Source organism: Convolutriloba macropyga, chromosome 11 (assembly GCF_964194025.1).
Source record: "Convolutriloba macropyga chromosome 11, txConMacr16.3, whole genome shotgun sequence".
Classification (NCBI taxonomy): Eukaryota; Metazoa; Xenacoelomorpha; order Acoela; family Convolutidae; genus Convolutriloba; species Convolutriloba macropyga.
The window spans coordinates 16,263,114-16,276,253 of NC_134478.1; the positions used below are offsets into that span (position 1 = coordinate 16,263,114).

Consider the following 13,140-nt stretch of genomic DNA (forward strand, 5'->3'; position numbering starts at 1 on the left):
TTTCACGAAAAACGGTCGGGGTAGAGCGCGTGTTGACTGAATAATGTCGATCTGAACTAAAAGTAATTGTAAGTTTCGACGATGGGCGTGTAAGTTTCGACTGTGGTCAATTGACGTTGGGTGGGAAAAAGCCCTGAGTTGAAAAAGGATTTTGGTTCAAAGTTAGAAAATACCTCGACCTTATTAGAATTTTCAGATGTTTGACTTTTCCACCCGACTAATGCAATCTAAAGCCTAAAATGTACAATTTCACGTATGAAAAGTTATCAATACAGATCCAAATAAATTCTAATACGATTGCGACACTTTTTGCAGGGTCATTGTGTCCCTAGTCATTGACCATTGCAATTCTTATAAGATCTTACAAGATTCTTACCAACACTACTTATCTTTTAATTGCTTATCAGATGGAGCATATCTTGTCAGATCTTACAAGACAGAGTGAACCTTGTAAGAGGTAAGTGTCGTCTAATGAGATCTTACAAGATTTAATCTGCGGAAGAAAATTGCAAAATTTATCAGATGGCAGATTATTTACGTAAGATCTTGTATGATTTGGTTTGTATCTGAACATTCTAATCTTATATGATGTATGATTTATTACGTACGATCTTGCAAGATTTGGCAAAGAACAATACATATCTTACTGTAACGGCTGCTCTCCTTGTGTTTCACAAAGAAAGTTTTACACCGCCCAGTTCGTTCTGAGTGGTTACAAAATCTGTCCGGATAATCCGTTGATGCAGTTCGCTTTTATAACTGTATATCCGCTCTGCTGTACTTACCGTTGCATTAACTATTTTAGTTCGTAACTATTCGCTGATCTTAGTTTTTTCAACTATCAATTTGAACTGGATTGCTACAGATCACACAATACGGGATCTCTTTATGTATACCAGTTCAATCCGATAGAAAAAAAATCGAAGACAAAGATATATGTCTATGACCTGTTTGTGCAAAAATATTTAAATTTAAACTTAAGTTGGCTTTTGCTATTTGTACTCACAAGTTGAGAATACCAGAAGTTGGGCTTGTAACAGTTGAATTTCAGCTCCAATAATTCGTTGATGCAAGACACAGTAACAGAATTTACTGCTCAAGAATAATATTTGGAATACAAGACACAGTAACAATTAACTGCTCAGGAATATTTCTAGTTCAAGACACAGCAACACGTTATTTACTGCTCAAGACATTTCGTTTTGCAATATTTAGCTGAGTTATACTTTCAGCCGTTTTCTGCGGCTACTACGTTGAGTTCTGTGTGTTGCTTTTTGTTATTTTCCCCTTTTTCTCTTTTTTCTCACGTGACAAACTGTAACTAGAACTAGAACTATAACCATAACTATTAAATGACTAAGACAACAGAAAGTGTTTTGTTTCTATTTTCCCCAACTACGCAAGCTTGTTATTCCTTAAGCTCAGCTCCAACATCATCGGCCCTGTTTTCCTTCATTGATAGCACTGGAGCGAGCTTCACTACTGTTCTCTTGTAGTATCCATCTTTCGTTCGGATTTTCGCTGATCGAATCACTCCGTCGGAACCTTCAAAGGTTTCGGTTATTCGACCCGGGTTGTAATATCCACGCTTGTCACTGTCTTCCACTAACCACACAAGATCACCCTGCTGAAGACTTCTGTCCGTCGTGGTCTGCCATTTCTTTCGACTATTCAACGTTGGCAAGTATTCTTTACGGAATCTGTCCCAGATGAGGTCTGCGTAAGCTTGTGTTTGTTGGAAGAGCTTTCTAAGATCAACAAATTGCTCTGCACCTGATAGATACGGTAAACAAAAGTTCTTGTTGCCAAGTAGGAAATGGTTTGGAGTAATAGCTTCTAAATCGGTAGCATCAGAACTGACTTGTGTCAGCGGTCTAGCATTCAGCGTCTGTTCAACAAGACACATCGTGGTTGACAGAACGTCCTCCGTGACTGATCGATTGCCCAGCACTGCGTACATTGCCTTCTTGCAACTCCTAGCCAGTCTTTCCCACACTCCTCCAAAGTGTGGTGATGCAGGTGGGTTGAACTTCCATCTGATACCTTGTTGAATCAGATGTTCTTCAATTCGCACCTTGTTCCATGCTGCTATATACTCTGCCAGTTCTTTTTCAGCTCCAACGAAGTTTGTCCCGTTATCGCTAATCATTTCGATCGGTTTGCCTCTTCGTGCAATGAATCGCATAATTGCGTTCAGACAACAATCAGTGTCTAGTTTTGGTGCAATCTCTATATGTACCGCACGTACAGTAAGGCAAGTGAATAGACAAAACCAACGCTTTTCGTTTCTTCGACTGTGAATGGTCCAAAATAGTCTACGCCCACATTCGAGAACACTGTTGATGCCACTAATAGTTCTTCAGGTAGACTTGCCATTACTGGTGCCTTTGTTTGGGCTTTCCTTTTCGACATCTAATGCATTTGTTTTTGATCGATCTCAAAGCATTTTGTATGCCTAGGATCCAGAATTTTTGCTGGACTATGTTTCTGACATGTTCAGTACCTTCGTGGTGATTATTCTTTTGTTCATTTTGCAAGAATAATTCAACTACATGGTGCTTCCAATGTAACAGTATTGGGTGCTTGGTTTCGAAGTTCAGATGACTTTTACCTATTCTGCCTTGAGCACGAATAAGTCCTTGCTGGTCTATGAATGGTGAAAACTGGAGGATTTTGCTGTTTTTTGGAATTTCCCTTTCAGCCTTGAGAGATTTCATCTCTTTAGTAAGCTGTTCTTGCTGCAGTAGTCTGAATATGCTTGCTTGTGCATCCTCTCTTTCTTGAACACTTAGTGTTTTTGTTGCCGGTTTGTGTTTTTTGAATACACGCTGTATGTATGCCATTGTATTTACTAGTCGATTGTAATTGCTGAATCGTTCCCACTGAATCATCGGCTTCTTCTCTTCAACCTTTGCTGAGAAGACAATTTCGTCGTTTTGTTCATCTGAAGCAAATTGTAAATTCAACTGTTCAGGCCATTCGTTCTCTCGTTGCTTCAACCAGGCCGGCCCAGTGAGCCATTCGCTTCTCTTAAGTTCGTCAACATTGATCGCTCGTGTCCCAATGTCAGCTGGATTGTTAATACCACTCACATGATTCCACTGTGAAACATTAGTTGTATCCAAAATCTCAGCTACTCTGTTTGCAACAAACACTTGTTGCTTACGGTGGGAGCTGTGAATCCATTGCAGAACAGTAGTGGAGTCTGTCCAGAAGTCGCAACTCTGAATTTTCGATTCGTGTTTCTTCACTATCTGTTCTTTAAGTCCTTTAAGTCTCACCGCCATCACTGCTGCTTGTAGTCCTAAGCGTGGTATGGAAAGGTGTCGCATCGGTGCGACTCTGCACTTTCCGGTTACAAAAGCTAAGTCTGCTGAGTATTCTTTGGGCTTTGAACGTAGGTATGCCACTGCGCACATTGTATCTTCAGATGCGTCGGCAAACACATGAAGTTCCCATTTGTCCTTGGCCGTGCTGAAGTATCTTCTATCAATGCTGGTTTCTGCTACTTCTGGAAGCTGCATCTTCCACTTCAGAAACTCTTCTTCTTCGTTAGGTTCTACTGAGTTGTCCCAATGTTGTCCATTTTTGGTCCAGATGCTCTTCAGGAGTCGTCTCATAAGGACACTGAATGGTGCAAACAGTCCAAGAGGATCAAACACTGAAGAAACTAGAGATAAGATCTTCCTTTGGGTGATTGGGGTCTCAACTTCTTTGCTTGTACCTCTACAAACCTGTAGACTATCATCGGTAATCGTCCACTGAAGCCCAAGCACTGATGACCCTTCCTGACTGGGCTCTACTTCAACCTGCTTTGTTTTGCTGATTGATCTTAAGTCCTCTGGGATTGCGTTGGTTACCACGTCGCTGATGGTGATCCACTTCTGCAGTTCAAATCCATGTTTTGAGAGAAGAAGTTGCAGTTGTTTGAAAATCTTGATTGCTTCCTCAGGTGTTTCGACTGACTTGATGAAATCGTCCATGTAGAAATTGTTTTGGATTGTTTTTGCTGCAATTGGGAACTCGTCCTCGTTATCGATCGCTACTCGCTTCAGAGCGTAGTTGGCACATGTCGGTGAACTCTTTGCTCCGAAAACATGACGCTGATACTCGTAAATTTGCACAGGTTCGTTCATTGTTGGTCGCCACAAGAATCTCAAGCAGCTTTTATCCCGTTCAGGAACTTGCACTTGCAAAAACATTGATTCAATATCTGCGGTTAGGGCAATTGGTCCTTCTCGAAATCTGAATATTGTTCCGATCAATCCGTGTAGTAGATCGGGTCCGGCTAACAACTTGTCATTGAGACATACAACCTTGTATTTTGCTGCAGCGTTGCAAACACGGCGAACTTTACCCGGTTTGTTGGGGTTTAGTACTGGATGGTGTGGCAAATACCATTCCTTTCCGAAAGTGCCTTTGACTTCCGATTTACCAAGGATCTTCACAAATCCTTTTTCAACATCTGTATCAATTGACTGTTGATACAATTCTTTTAAATTTGGGTCTCGTTGGAATCTTCGTTCCAGTGAGTAGAGCTGACCAAGGGCTGAGCCGTAGTTGTTTGGGCGATTGGGTTCTGGTTCACTCCAGAGCATGCCCACTTCGTACCGCTCGCCTGTAAACTTTGTCGTGCTCTCTAGAAATTTCTGAGCTTGCTGCTCTTTCTTTGATTGACTTACAACATTTATTTTGGAAGCATAGGTTTCTATGTCCCACCATGATTGGATATATTCTGCCACTTTCACATCTTCTGTGAAGGCAAAATGACAAACATTTTGACTTTTCTTGCCTGTCATGGGACCACTGACTACCCATCCTAATTCTGTGAAGACGGCGAAAGGCTCACTTCGTGTTCCAATCTTAAATTCCAATGGACGTTGAATTTCGTAGGCATCTTGTCTAAGTATGATGCCTACTTCCATCAGGTTGAATTTTCTGTTTGTGGGAACATTCAGGTGTCTGAAGTTGTTCTTCAGTTCCTTGTAATCATATATTGTGTTTCCCAACGAGATTGATGGGTGTGCAAACGCTTCAACTGAATGCACCTTTGAATTTAGTCCCTTTATTGTGATAGGAACCTTCTCTGTCCTCAAATTTTGCGTCCCATGTATGCCAGCTATGTTCAAGGTAACGTCCGTGCCTTTGGCTTGTAGTTGATTCTTGACACTTTGATCGATGAATGAAACTGTTGACCAACTATCGAGGAAAGCATAGGTAGTCAGCCTGTTACCACCACTCTGAACCGATACAGGAACTATTTGAAGAAAACTAGTAACTTGGTTACTCTGGTTGATTGTTGCTGCGCTTACATTAACTGCGTGACTACCCTCGTCCATTTGGTTTTCTGAGTGTAGCAGTCTGTTGTGCTTTTTGGTACATCCATTTATACCGCACGGGTGGACTTTACAATCTTTGATTGCATGCCCTTTCCCCAGTCATCCATAACATAAACGTTCTTTTCTCACTGCTGCTTAGCGATCGGTGACATTCATATTCTTAAATATTGGACAGTTCCATATTTTATGAGTGCCATCCGCTAGTGGGCAGTTGTTGTTTTGCATTTGCTTCGTTTCAATCGCATTCGAACTCGTAGTAACATTTGACGATTTTGAGAATCGTTTTTCCTTGTTGGCGTTTGGTCGATCATCTTCCTTTCGTTCGTTCTTGGTTGATGGCATTCCTTCATGGACAAAAGCCATTCGAGCTAACCATTTTTCGAGGAGAGTGAGATCGGGTCTATCTTCTTGACACTCGTCAACGAAGAAGAACCACTTTTCTTTCAAGTTTGGGGGCAGTTTTTCAATTGCCACTTGCAGTGTTGAACTTGGTTGCAGATCGCCTTCATAGTTGTATTGCTTCAGTACATTAACTAGGTTGCTGATTGTTATTGAGTAATTAATTATAGCCGTTGAGTCGTGCATTCGAATTGATTGTTGTTTGTGCAACATGTTAAGCTGAGCGTCGACAATTAGGTAAGGTCGCCCAAACTTTCGTCCCAGGAGTTCCCACGCTTGAGCGTAGAATTCTCCCGAATAGCCCATTCCTGATATAGCTGACTTTGCTTTACCTGTCAACAAAGTTTTCAAGTGGCTCATTTTCTCTGAGTCGGGTATATCGCGATGGTGAACCGTTGCTTTGAACATATTCGACCACTCCGGCCACTCTAAGGGGTTTCCGTCGAATGAACTCAACTTCAACTTAGGTAGCTGACTACTACGGCTTGGTTTATTACGCTTAAATTTGTCTTGTTCCCGGGCTGTGCTGGCACGCTCTCCACTTGGTGACCGTATTTTAAATACACCTTTGCGATTGAAGTTTACCCTGGGATAATTGTTGTCGATCCTGGTTTTCGCACGCTCGGAACTATGATCGTGCAAGTTGGAGAATTTATCCGAGTTATCGAGCCAACCGGAAACATCTTTATCCTTCGGGGTTTTCCAATTGAATGGGGATCTACTTCGAATACTAGGGGTTGCACTGTCATCAGATTCTGGTGCTCTTGCGTCAAGAGCTTCTTTCTCGTATTCCAGTTTCAGTGCTCCTTCTTCTTCAAAAAGTTGCGTCTCCATTTCAAGCTCCTTCCTTTTCAATTCGAATTCAATTTTCTTCAACCTCAATTTTGATGCAAAGTCTTTCTCTAGAGCCGCAAGCTTTTCTGCTTTTTTAGCTCGTTTATCAGAGGAGGCCTTTGAATAGTTGTCTTTGTTTGGGTTTCCATGTTCAGCAGTTTGTTGAGAAACTCCTACAACAAATTGTAAAGACTCAGCGGCAGTTGGTTCTGCATCGCTTGTCAATTGTGCGGTTTGATTCTGTTGATCCGTCATGTTTGTTTCTCCGTGAATGTATGGTAACCAGTCTGCGTTTAATTTTTGTTAGAAATTTAGTCGTTCGGCTTTGTAACGTTCAAACAATTCAGAATCACGAAGAAAATTTGCTCGCTTTCAGTTAAGAATGCAAAGAGAGTCGTCAAGTTTCAGCACTTGTTTATAGATGGTCTCGAGTTTGCTTGATCTATCGTTGTTTCTAATTAGTTCCTGGCCCTCCTGAATTTTTGCTTCGATTTGTTTTTTGGAGTTGCTAATCTGTCTCTCCAAAATGTCTTGACTCTGTGACGGAGTCACTGCTTTTGTACTTTGGGACTGCAGCTTGAATCTCTACAGTACATTTGTTTATTTGCTTTAATTAAGCCTTGCTATTCAACTTCTAATGCACTTTGCCTAATTGGCTTTCCGTTGTTGATTTGCTCGTTGAGTTTTGTTCTCGTTCGTCGATGACTTCGTCACTTCGAAAGTTGGGTTGGACAGCAGTTTATTCCACTGTCCGGGTCGGCGGACCAAATGTAACGGCTGCTCTCCTTGTGTTTCACGAAGAAAGTTTTACACCGCCCAGTTCGTTCTGAGTGGTTACAAAATCTGTCCGGATACTCCGTTGATGCAGTTCGCTTTTATAACTGTATATCCGCTCTGCTGTACTTACCGTTGCATTAACTATTTTAGTTCGTAACTATTCGCTGATCTTAGTTTTTTCAACTATCAATTTGAACTGGATTGCTACAGATCACACAATACGGGATCTCTTTATGTATACCAGTTCAATCCGATAGAAAAAAAATCGAAGACAAAGATATATGTCTATGACCTGTTTGTGCAAAAATATTTAAATTTAAACTTAAGTTGGCTTTTGCTATTTGTACTCACAAGTTGAGAATACCAGAAATTGGGGTTGTAACAGTTGAATTTCAACTCCAATAATTCGTTGATGCAAGACACAGTAACAGAATTTACTGCTCAAGAATAATATTTGGAATACAAGACACAGTAACAATTTACTGCTCAGGAATATTTCTAGTTCAAGACACATTAACACGTTATTTACTGCTCAAGACAATTTGTTTTGCAATATTTAGCTGAGTTATACTTTCAGCCGTTTTCTGCGGCTACTACGTTGAGTTCTGTGTGTTGCTTTTTGTTATTTTCCCCTTTTTCTCTTTTTTCTCACGTGACAAACTGTAACTAGAACTAGAACTATAAATATAACTATTAAATGACTAAGACAACAGAAAGTGTTTTGTTTCTATTTTCCCCAACTACGCAAGCTTGTTATTCCTTAAGCTCAGCTCCAACACTTACACTCACATCGCAATCATGTCTAGTTTTTGTCTAAACAATGGTTTAAATTAGAGTCCGATTAACAGCGCACTTTAAAAATGACGATCCTTGTCTACAGAAAAATTTTAAAACAGTCATGTCTAGAAAATCAGAGGTCCTTTTATCTTAAACAACTTCCTACAACTCTAACTGAGCATCTTGATTTATACTCTGATTACAAAGGCAACTCTCTCACTCTTTTAAACAACTGGCAAAATTATACTCGATGGACTTTTTAACTATGTTGAAAATTTTAAAATTTGGTTTAGCTTTAACAAGACGTAGCATTAAATTTCGCCTTTAATGTTACTCTAATTATACTCTTTAGTTTGCTCTTGAATGATTTTTCATTTAACACTCTCGAGCCCAACATTGTTGGCCCTGTTTTCCAACGCGATAAAATCTTTTCCTTTAGTTAGAACAGGGGCTGCTTTCACTGCTTTTTTTGTAGACCTGTTTGTTTGTTCAAACCTTTGCTGATCGAAGTATCAAAAAAAATAATTCAATACGAAATCTACGTTTTTTGATTTAATATTTGAGAGTGCAGCCTTCCAAGTTGAACATTACAATCTTACTTACATTGATTACTACACATGTTTCTCTGATTTAAATTACAAAATGTACGTGACAAAATCACAGTTCATGTTTTGGTTCTCCGTTTTTACATCGGGCGGTTTTCTTGAACGAGTTAAGATATACAAAATATTTGCCAAGGACAATCTTTCAAAATCCTAAGAGTCGTTTTAGCGACTTATGTATCTTCAGGTTCTCAGCGATGCACAAAAAAAATTGAGATACTTACAAGATCTGTTGTACTTTACGAGAATAAAGTGTTTCTGTATTAGGTTCAATTCATCAGCTCTTCCAATGCCTCAATCTTAAAAGAATGTTGTGTGTCTTATGGGATTCTTAAAGAAGCCTTGCAAGATAGGTTTAATCTTATAACAATATTGTGTGTCTTATAAGACTCTATTATGTTCATACAAGATCTGCTTTGATGTTAGCAGAATAATGTGTGGCTTATAAAATTCTTGTATGGTCTTACAAGATATGTTTTGATCATAAAAGATCTGCTTTAATCTTAGCAGAACACTTTGTGTCTTGTAAAACTCTTGTAAGGACTTACGAGATATGTTTTAATCTTGTAAGAATAATGTGTGTCTTATAAGATTCTTATAAGATCTTATCAGTTCTTAGTAATCTTAGGAACACTAACAAGATTAAAACTTATCTTATAAGAATTTTACAAGATCTTATGATTTTTTAAAACTTCTTATGATTTTTTAAAGAGTTTTATAAGATCTTATAATATCATAGTAAATCTTGTAAGTCTCTTATACAATCTTACAAGGTTAATGCATTAAATTGTAAGGCTAGATAAGAATCTTATAAGATTTGCAATGGTCAATGACTAGTGGTTGCTCATATCGATCAATAAAATGGAAATGGGCATACCTATTTATTTATTTCATTACAGTTTCGACTATCTGGAATGTTTCGTACTCATTGATAACTTTACTCCCTTGTTTTTTTAGCCACAATTTTTCTCATTTTTCGTGCGTCTCAGTTTGACGTAACACTTTAAATTTTTGTGTGAAATGCAACGATTTGCAGTTTGAAAACAATTTGTTTATGTTCTTCTGAGGCAGCAAAAACAGCAGACTCCATACAAAAAATAAACAGAGCCTACTTTGACAAAAATTTGAAGCGAGGGTAATTAAATGTGATAATTAGAATCATTGCAAAACAGAGTTAAATTTCCATTAAGACTACGCCAAATTATGTTTTAAGTTGCTGGTCACCAGGTAAAATATTTTTTAGCTTCAAGAAATTTTCCAAAATGTTGAAAACATCACATTAAAACAAGGAAATAAACAAAAAAATGAAAATTGAAAGTTACAACTTTTCAAAGAGCAAAACTATTGACGATATCTTATTTGTTTCAATGCTTTGACACTTATTACCATCAAAGACTTTGACACTTATTGTTACATGTTGCATTTTTTACATGAAAGAGTAAAAATATATTCTGCTGAGTTTATGCAAACTTGCGGAGGCTGGAACACCAAATGGAATGGAAGCAGTAACAGAAGTTACTCAATTTTTGGAGTTAAAAAAATTAAAAGTAGAAGAAAAAATTAGCCGGATGTTTGTTAAAATTGGTACTTCGAGCGGCTCTCCATCATTTTGACAAAGAAACATACGTGATAAAAAGAAGTCAGATTAAAGGACAGAGAAACCCTCGTAATTGCAGAACTGAGAACGTAATGCTTAATTTTCTGCCTACTGATGAAATTATACTAACCCAGGTCGAGGTTATCATTTGTGCTCGTTTATGACGCAGACCGTTTTTGAACGCACACAGGGGGTACGGTGCGTTCAAACATACACAGGCGATGAATTTTTTTGAACGAGCAACATAAACGCACCAAGTACTTACGGTCGAGCCAAAGTCTGCCCCATAGACGAGCCAAAAACTGCCCCATAGACGCACCAACTCTGCAACATAGACGAGCCAAAAACTGTCCCATAGACGCGCCACTTCTGCCACATACACGAGCCACCTTCAGCCCCACAGACGAGCTAGAAACTTTATCATTGGCGAGCTAAGGTCTGCACCATACACTTTTTTACATATTTTTTATAAACCCGTGTCGCCACTTCTTAATAATCATACTAAGATCAACCCAGAAACCATAAGCAATGGCGTTCGCGTTTTTTTCGTGATACCTCCTACTATCTCGAACTGCAAGAAAAACTGTCCGCACTTTAGGCGAGTTTTCCTTTGCAGCCCAAGAAAAAACAGAGGCTCTGATAGCTAAGCAGACACAAACAGGTTCCGGATAAGCAAGAACCTAAAAAAACAAAATGTAGCACCATAACATATAAAGGCAGGCAAGGAAGACAGAAAACATAATGGGAAAGTCCCTATAAGGGCACAGGGAAAGGGGCACCTAAGAAAAAAACCAATTTTTTTCCCATTTGAAAAATCATTTTTTTTGACAGAATATTTAAAAAACACAAAAAAATTGCAGCCATGAGATACTGCATACCAAGCTATAGCAAAAATTCTGTTTGTTTTAGGCTATATATAAACAGGGGAGACTCCATTCCGAGTTTGGTTCAATTTGAACAACTCCTTGACCCGATGAAAAATACTATATCTGAAAAGTAAATATTGCAACGTTTAATTTTTAAATAGAGTATATTTCATCGGGTCAAGGAGTTGTTCAAATCAAACCAAACTGGTTATGTAGTATCCCCTGTTTATACAGAGTTTAAAACAAAAAAGAATTTTTGCAATAGCTTGTCTAGAAAAAAGTTATGTTTTCATACGGAAATTTGCGAATTTCGCAAATAACGATTTTTAAAAATAGGTCTTTTTCGTCGGGTCGAAGAGTTGTTCAAATCGAACCAAACTCGGTATGGAGTATCCCCTGTGTAGGTAGAGCATAGGAAAAAACGACATTTTGGTATAGCATGCCTAGGAAAAAAGTTAGTTTTTCATACGGAAACTTGCGAATTTCGCGATTAGCGGATTTTAAAAATAGGTCTTTTTTGTCGGATCAAGGAGTTGTTCAAAGTGAACCAAATTGATATTCCAGACTACCAGTACTATTTAAATTGTAATGCTAAAAGATTGGTCCACCCAACTTTCCTAGTAAAAATTTTCGTTTTTCAATCGGAAAAATCGACTTATTCGCTTATTCTGTTTTCAAAAATATAGAATATTCATCGGGTCAAGGAGTAGTTCAAATCAAACCAAACCCGGTATGGAGTATCCCCTGTTTATATAGAGTCTAAATCAAAAAGAAATTTTGCTATGGCTTGCCTAGGAAAAAAGTTAGTTTTTCATACGTAAAGTAGCTATTATTTCGAATAAAGTGCAATTAACCAATTTTAAAAATAGGTCTATTTCGTCGGGTCGAGGAGTTGTTCAAATGGAACCAAACTCGGCATGGAGTATCCCCTGTGTAGGTAGAGCATAGGAAAAAACGACATTTTGGTATAGCATGCCTAGGAAAAAAGTTAGTTTTTCATACGGAAACTTGCGAATTTCGCGATTAGCGGATTTTAAAAATAGGTCTTTTTTGTCGGATCAAGGAGTTATTCAAAGTGAACCAAATTGATATTCCAGACTACCAGTACTATTTAAATTGTACTGCTAAAAGAATGGTCCGCCCAACTTTCCTAGTAAAAATTTTCGTTTTTCAATCGGAAAAATCGACTTATTCGCTTATTCTGTTTTCAAAAATATAGAATATTCATCGGGTCAAGGAGTAGTTCAAATCAAACCAAACCCGGTATGGAGTATCACCTGTTTATATAGAGTCTAAATCAAAAAGAAATTTTGCTATGGCTTGCCTAGGAAAAAAGTTAGTTTTTCATACGTAAAGTAGCTATTATTTCGAATAAAGTGCAATTAACCAATTTTAAAAATAGGTCTATTTCGTCGGGTCGAGGAGTTGTTCAAATGGAACCAAACTCGGCATGGAGTATCCCCTGTGAAGGTAGAGCATAGGAAAAAACGACATTTTGGTATAGCATGCCTAGGAAAAAAGTTAGTTTTTCATACGGAAACTTGCGAATATCGCGATTAGCGGATTTTAAAAATAGGTCTTTTTTGTCGGATCAAGGAGTTGTTCAAAGTGAACCAAATTGATATTCCAGACTACCAGTACTATTTAAATTGTAATGCTAAAAGAATGGTCCGCCCAACTTTCCTAGTAAAAATTTTCGTTTTTCAATCGGAAAAATCGACTTATTCGCTTATTCTGTTTTCAAAAATATAGAATATTCATCGGGTCAAGGAGTAGTTCAAATCAAACCAAACCCGGTATGGAGTATCCCCTGTTTATATAGAGTCTAAATCAAAAAGAAATTTTGCTATGGCTTGCCTAGGAAAAAAGTTAGTTTTTCATACGTAAAGTAGCTATTACTTCGTATAAAGTGCAATTAACCAATTTTAAAAATAAGTCTATTTCGTCGG

The 13,140-nt window shown here is 38.3% G+C and overlaps 1 protein-coding gene across 1 annotated transcript in view; it reads left to right on the forward strand.

Annotated features, from left to right (window-relative positions):
* LOC142349331 (tetraspanin-18-like) overlaps positions 1 to 13,140 on the forward strand; it is a 39,224-nt gene that overhangs the window by 3,236 nt on the left and 22,848 nt on the right. The gene's annotated exons all lie outside the window — the stretch shown is intronic.